We start from the raw sequence: 8,113 nt of genomic DNA, 5'->3' as shown, positions 1-8,113 counted from the left end.
AGGATAAGAAATTCACCACTAACATAAGAACAAAGATTAATTGTATTTTTAATTTATTCTTGGATTAACATTCAAATTGGCTACAAGCCTAATAAATATTCAAATATAAATTCACAAAAGCAATTTAAGGAAAACCCATCTTCAGTTGGGATGAGATGTCTACCCTAAACTAATGTGGCAGGACACCGCATCTTTCCTAAGCATGGATTATCTCATTCTTACTTAGTGATCATGAAGAATACTTGCATAAACAACATACTTAAAATCACAGACCCTAAGTATGAGGTAAAAGGATATTTAATAAAATCAATTAAGTTCATACAATTCTAAGAACAAAATAATAAAAATACAAGAACCGTTGTCGCTTTTGTTAGGGCTTCATCCTGCCCTAATGAAGAGATCAGGCTTCCATTCAGTGGTGGACAACAACAGTAGTGCAAAAGACTCCCATCATGACCGCCTTCTTTCCGTGAGAAGTTCTTCCCACAATACCCAAAGTATTCTCTCCCTCCTGTACCTATGGGATTCAGCCTCCTTCCCCCCAAGTTTGCCCATTGATCAAAGAAGTCTCTCTTTATATAGGCTCGGTAACTCCCCCGTTTCATCATGTGGATAAGGTCTTCTGAGTGGGAAGATGATGAGAGCACAAAAGTGCAATCGCCATACCATCTTAATTAGTATTATAGCTAATCATTAATGATAAAATTAACTAATTAACGTTGTATTTGTGTTTGAGTGCAAGTAATCCAAGAGATCCAATAACATTAGGTTTGAGCCTAATGCCCGACAGCCCGAGCTCAACAATTCCACAGCTGCCATGCATGCATGAAATCCTAGCCTTCCACATCTCATCCGAACCTGCATTCAATAAAACATCACTAAACCATCAACCGTCCACAGCACCCAAGCGATTAGTGGCTATCTTCTCATCCCATCAAAGCATCGACTTCCGAACCCCTTCTCAGCGGTTCAGGAAGCTCCCAACAGCAGCATTCAAAACGCTTCTCCCAAGCGTCCGAGTCAATCCAAGCCAACTCTTCCCAGCGTCCCCACTGCGTGCCAGATCCCATGCCATGCATAGCACCAGCCCATCTGTGAAGCCAAGTCCCAACCAGCGTTGCAACCTTCCATTCCAGCTGCCGTTCCGAGCGATTCAAGCATCCTAGCTCCTCAACCGCACCGCGTCCAGTTCCTTCCATTCCCAGCCGTGCGCCCATTCCAGATTCCCAGCATCAACCCGTCCATCTTCCACGGCGTCCTCTCGTCGATCCTGCGGCCAGCCCCTCTTCCTAGCCTTCCGTGATCAGCGATCCAGTGCATCCAGCAGCACGCCTCCGACCTAGCAATCTCCCAATGCCCATCAAGCTGTGATCGGCTCCTCCCAGCTCCATTCCGTCGATCCCGTGGCCAGCTCCTCTTCTCCCATCCGTATTCAGCTTCCACGGATCAAGCTTCCGCGAGTAATGCATCCAAGGATTCCCGCTTCCAATCCGACACCCAAAGAAGGAAATCCCAGCATCCGTTTCTCCTTCCGTCGATCCTGCAGCACCCGTTCCACAACGCATCTCAGCCTCCGATCTCATCTTCTTCCGTCCGCACGTCAACCTCCCGGAATCCCAGCGGCTAGCTCCATTGATCCGGCCATCTGCAATCAATCCGGCGCTCCACGGATCACGCCTTCCTCCCACGATCCAGCCATCTCCGCATCCAGGCAATCCCGCGGCCAGCCATCCCGCGTCCGCTCCGTGTCCTGGCAAAACCCCCAAGATCCGCGTCCGTTACCCCTCCATCAGGGGATCCATCGCCGGCTTCAAGGGGTGGGGGCGATCTATAAAAGAGGAGGAGGAGAGAGGAGAAGGGAGCTCAATTTTTGGGGAAAAGATGAAGGGAGGAGTGCTCGGTTGGGCCAAGAACAGGGGATGCTCTGTTCTTGGAAAGAAGAAAGAAAAAAATATTATTTTATATTGAAGTTCCACCGTGAGAGAGAAAGGGAGAGAAAATGCAATTTTCTTGTTTTTCTTTTATTTGCAAAGAAAGGCAGCATCAGGCTACCAATCTTCATTTTTTACTTTTTGTAATCATTTCTTTTTATAAAATCTATTAAATTTTTCTTTCATGCAATCCTTGTTCTAGGTTTAAGTTAATTTCTGCTTTTTATGCAATCTTTTAATTCTTCTTTGATGCAATATATTTAATTTTCTTTTATGCAATTTATGTTCCAGGCTTTAATCTTCTTAGCTTCCATCCATTTTCTATGCCAAAGCTCTTCTTTGATTAGTTAAATATATAAATGCTTTTCGAATCTAAGTACCTGTCTTTTCATTAATTTCAAATAGAAAACATTCTCTGGTAGACCAGAGAATCATTCAACATCCCCGACGTAATATTTTTCTTATTATTCAAAAATCGGCTTTGAATCAGAGTGAACATTTTGATTTTTATGCAACTCCAACCGCCTCCCTGTGGATCGACCTCTAACGACCACTATTCTTCGAGTAGAAAAGGTAAGAGTAAAATTAAATTAAACTTTGTTTGTCGGTTCTAACAACGATATGTTTAGCGTATTTTTAGGTAAATAGAAATTGGACAACAAAATTCTGGCGCCCTTGCCGGGGAGGCAAATCGAAAAGCAAGAACGATCATGAAGATTGATGTAGAAATTTATTTCACACATTTTTTAGTCTTAATTATTTTATTTAGAGTATTTTTTATGTTTTTAGCTCATTTGTCTAAAATTTAGGTGTCTTTTGCATTTATTTAATTCTTGAAAATTCTTGGTATTTTGCAGGTTTTTTATTATTGAATTCAGTTGAAATTGGGCTGGTCTATTTAACCCAAAATACTGTTCGGTTTTTGGATTCTGACTGGAGCTACAGACCTCCGTTTTATATGTTGTTTAGCTTGATGGAAAGATAAGACGTAGACCTAAAACTTTTATGAAGATCACAAAACCAAGTTCTGTAGTTTTGAAGTCCAAAACTTAGCCGAAACGGAAAAGTCCGAATCTGTCCAGAATTTTACTGCAGCCCATACCCTGTTTCGGTTTTCAGCTTGTATCTGGAGTTATATAAGTCAGAATAATGCAAACCCAGGTGCGTTGGAAATCTGAGAATGAGATCTAAAACTTTTGTGAAGGGTCCAACTCCAAATTATATTATTTTGGTACACTAAATCCAGCTGAGAGTCGAGTCTAAAAATCAGCCTAGAATTTCGGATTTCAGCTAGCAGATAGGGAGGAAATCTGTTTTAAAATTCAAAAAAAAAAAGAGGAAATTTCGAGAAGAGGAGGGGGGCCAGCAGATATGAAGAGGAGGACAAGCAGAAAAAAAAGAAATGTAGAGAATCTAAAATTTCGAGAGGAGGAAAAGCTAGAAATTCCGAGAGGAAGAAAAAACTGGCATTCTGGGGGAAAGAACAGAACGGAGGATTTTTACAAATATAGAGTTCTTTTCCTTTCTCTTATATATATTTTTTATTTTCTGAATTGTTATTAAGAATGTTGAATGCGAATTTATGTTTGAGAAATAATTGGATTGATTTACTAGTTATGATTTGCTAGTTTTCTTATCCTAGGGCTAGGACGTAGTCATTGAATTTTTGATATGAATTGAGTATGCTCGTATTGAATATCTTTTGTTAATTATAATTTGATGATTTCGGTTTTCATTCTTGCAATTTACTGGCCATGAATTGCATGCTTAAGATATTGAATGAAGTAACGAAAGTTGAAGTTCAATATTAGTTGGTGAATTTATCAAACATTGGTGGTGTAGTTTAGAAATAAATATACACCCTTGTGACCTACAATCAAGAATTTCACAGATCATAATGAATTTATATTAATTTCTATGATACGAAAGTAGACATAGGATTAATATAGGTATAAGTGTTATGCCTTGAAAGAGGATATCACATAAAAAAAAGGGATTCGGTCATTGTAATTAGCAGAATATGAACAATCAAATTTAAATTTATTGAAGAAATTCAATTGATGAAATCCAAGCCCTAGGAACCTTTCATATTTGATTTTTCAGGTCAAGAAATTGCAGTCAGTCACATCAATTTGGGGTCGTCTAAATAATATAGAAAATTTATAAATTGGTACTTGAATCGCCTCCTTGTGGAAATGATACTCTTTTTGCCCTATTCTACTTGTCATAACCCATGCACTTGTGGTAGAGTCTAGGAACTATCAAAGATCAAATCAAATTTTGGATGCCCGGAGTGAACGCACTTCGGTATTAAGTTTTTTTTATTTCTACTAATTTCTCTTGTTTTGATTATTTTTAGTTAATAATTTCGTAGTTATTAAATTTTGAAATTTGAAATTCGGAATTTAAATTTTTTTAAAAAATAAAATTCAATTTTTTTAAAAAAATTTCAAAATTCTAAAATTTAAAAATTTAAATTCAAAATTTGAATTCTAAAATTCAAAATTTGAAATTTTAAAAAAATGCTAGTAATTGATAGGGTGCAATCCTCCCGAGGTTATCATACCTCTATTGGGGCTCCTCACGGAGTAATCTCCAGAGCTTATTCAACGGGCATTCGGAGATTGACTGACGCATAAGGAATAGTTTTTGGTTTACATTCAAGTTATTCCTATATAAAAATTAAAAAAAACATAAAATTAAAAAAATATTTAAGAAAAATAAATATATAAAAAAATTTTGCTTGCTCATTTAATCAGTACAATCTAATGACATTCCATAAACTTTTAAAAAATTATTGAATATTTGCTGCATTTAGTATTAAACATTTACATAAAATAATTTAAGGGCAAAATCCAGTAAAAAATTAAGGTCGGAAAGTTATTACCTGTCCTTAGCCTAAAAATCACCACCTTGCATACATATCCTAAGCCAAATTAATTAAAATCAATTAGACGTTGGCCTTAGAATTTTCGAGCTCAATTAGGCTCTTGGAAAGAAGCGGCTGAATGCCACTCCTGTGAGAATTTAGTAATTGGTGATGCCTAGAAAAATTTTACAATAGTGAGAACTGTTACAGATATTGTGGTATCGGTGTATCCCTTCTGGCACCACCACACACCTCGGGACTTTTCTGGTCACTAGTTACTGGATCACTTAACCGGTAAGCTCAAGCTTAATCTGAAAGGGAGATTAGGAGCTGTCTAATCTAGGAGAGAATTTCAAGAACTTTTTAACCTGATTAATCTCTGTGCAACTAGATTAAAAGCTACTGAACCTTCTTTAATCTCAAGATTAAAGAGCCAATCCGTTGTGTGGTGTTGATTGTGGTCATCTTGGTCTAGTCCTTCTTCTTTTCTCTTAGGATTTTGTTCATTTTAGGAGTCAAATCTAATGAATTGTTGATAATGTATGCATGGTAAAAGGGATAAGTTAACCCCATTTGATCTTGAGATTGACAGAAGTTTTCATCACAACCTGCGAACTGTAAACCAACCGTCAATCTCTACAATGGGTGAACATATTAGAACTTTGAATGAGTTGTTCGCACCCGCATCTACTAGTCCCCCTACTTGCATAGTATTACCAATTAATAATGCAGCCCAATTCGAGATTCGGGCTGTAACAATAAACATGTTACCCAAATTTCATGGGTTTGAGAGTGAACAATCGTGTATTCATCTAAACAAATTTTTGACAATCTGTCAAACGTTTAGAAATCAAAATATAGATGAAGAGGGTATTAAATTAAGGTTGTTTCCCATAACTTTAGAGGATCGTGCCGTTGCATGGTTGTATTCTCTTGCTTCTAATTCCATCATATCATGGGAACAACTGTCTAGGAAGTTCATGGCTAAGTTCTATCCCACGGTAAAGACTGAAAAAATTAAGGATGCCATAAGATCTTTTAGAGGAAAATCCGAGAAGGAATTTTTCCAACTTTGGAAAAGATTCCATGATCTTTTGGTCAAGTGCCCGCACCATGGGCTTGACAAGGCTGATCTAGTACATTTCTTTTACAAAGGATTACCTCCAGCACATAGGAATATGATTGAATCCATGCACAATGGTAGGTTCATGAACCAAACCCCGGATCAAGCCTATGAATTTCTTGTTGACTTAGCCGAGAACGTCCAAAATTGGAGTAGCTATGGTGAGGAAGTAAATAGAGATGAGTTCGGGTCTAGAAAACCTAGTAATTATGAAATAAAAATAGACTCAGATCTCAAAAATGTCATATCCAATCTGGTGACTGGAGTGAACAATTTAAGTAAAAAGTTTGATGCTTTCACTGTTTCCACTAGTTCGAGTTCATATAAAGAGTAAATCTCATCATGAAAGTGGATCACGAGTCACATAGTTTGTGTCTTATGTAACAATCCAGAACATCTAGTGGAGTGCTTCCCTAATCTGCCCACCATAAAGGCCGAGCAAGCAAATGCTCTAAATTCATATAGTGCCTTCAAGAAGCCCACTCCCAATTCATTCAGTCCAGTCTACCACCCTGATAATAGGTTCCATCCAAATTTCTCATACAAGCAAAATGAACCTATTTAACATCAAGGTGGTCTACCAGGTTTTTCAGAATAACTTTTCCAGGATAGGTCCATCACAAATGAACCAACCTTTGGTTCCATCTCTACCTTCTTATAATACCCCTATCCCACAGCAACCTGATAAGTGCTTAATAATTTATAATTTAGTTATCTTTCCGTAGCACTTATCAATGTTCTTAAACCGATAAATACATATTTTACCATGAAATTGAATAAACATTGAAATAAATTTAAAATATGGTAAGAAGTAAATAATTCTTTTCTTAAAACAAACTCCAAACTTGTCTCTCTCCTAGTTGCGATCTTTTATGAAAACATATAAGGAGGAGATTGTGTTGACCCGGTTTAGTAACCTGATGGAGTTGTAATCAAGCTAAGGCTATGATTAAATAGGTTTTGGTCCTAATTAGATAATTATTTTTGTATGCGGAAAAAGGTTTGATTAACCCTTTTTATTAAGTCACGGTCTTGTTTTTAGTCTTGTCGAGTCCGGTCTGAAGTAGTTTAGCAAGAATTAAATTTAAATGACATTGGGCTCGAGAACAAGTTCAAGCAAATCAACGATCATGATCCACCTCAAATCCAAAGCCAATTTCCAACCAATTCCTTACCTGCCTTCATATAAAATTTATAATTTTAAAACAAAAAAAATTAAATATCCACAGTAATTTTGGAAAAAATTACTGGATTCATTATTAACACTGTTCATATGAACAGTGTTACAAAAATAATATATAATAAAACAAATAAAAACTCCACTGTTCATCTTCTTCCCCCCGCAATGCATCACGACCGAGATTCGCATCCTCCCTCCCGTTCTAGCCACGAGTCCCACGCGGTGCAGCCAGCGACCAGATCCTCCACCTCTTCTTCCGCCCGTGATGCCTCCAGATCCAACTCCTCCGCCATCAGCCCGTTCCATCTCCCAGCAGCCGAGATTCACATCTTCCAATTAGCTCGCCATCAGCCACATCCAACGTCCCAGCCTTCCACGAAGCATCCAGAGCCATGGATCCAGCCACCTTCTTCTTCCGCTCCTCCCAGCATCGCGTCCCAGCTGCTCTCGGAGTTAGCCATCCTTCCGCATCAGGCGTCCGGTGATCCCGCATCCATTTCTCCCACGGTCCAAAGAAAGAAGTCGTCCGGAGCGATCCTCCCAGCCATCCCGCAACCAAATCTCCTCCTTGATCTACGCTTCCAGCATCCCATGAGATCAGGCATGAACCCAAGCATCTAGCCGTCCCCCTCTTCCGGATTTGAGCCGTTCCGTCTGCGATCTGTCCTCTGCTTCTTCTCCCGCGATGCATCCGGAGCCAGCCATCACATTGATCCCGCGGCTCCTCCCATCGAGCATCCTGGATTCGCATCCCCACAGCGCGCTCCCAAGGGATCCATCACCAGGTGAGAGTGGCTATATAAGGTGGCCATCGGCTGGAGGAGGACGGTGAGAAGAAAGAAAGAACAGAGCATGCTCTATTTTGGTGTCGAGAAGGGAGAATAAAAAAAAGAATAAAAAAATAGAGGGAGGCTATGAGCGGATGAGTTAGTGAAAGAAAAAAAAAAGAAAAAAAGAGGAAGGATTTGAGATGGATGGCAAAGGATTTCTTCAGCCAACCAATGGAGATG

The sequence above is a fragment of the Phoenix dactylifera genome, unplaced genomic scaffold (assembly GCF_009389715.1).
Source record: "Phoenix dactylifera cultivar Barhee BC4 unplaced genomic scaffold, palm_55x_up_171113_PBpolish2nd_filt_p 000928F, whole genome shotgun sequence".
NCBI lineage: Eukaryota > Viridiplantae > Streptophyta > Magnoliopsida > Arecales > Arecaceae > Phoenix > Phoenix dactylifera.
This window is presented reverse-complemented; position numbering follows the sequence as displayed.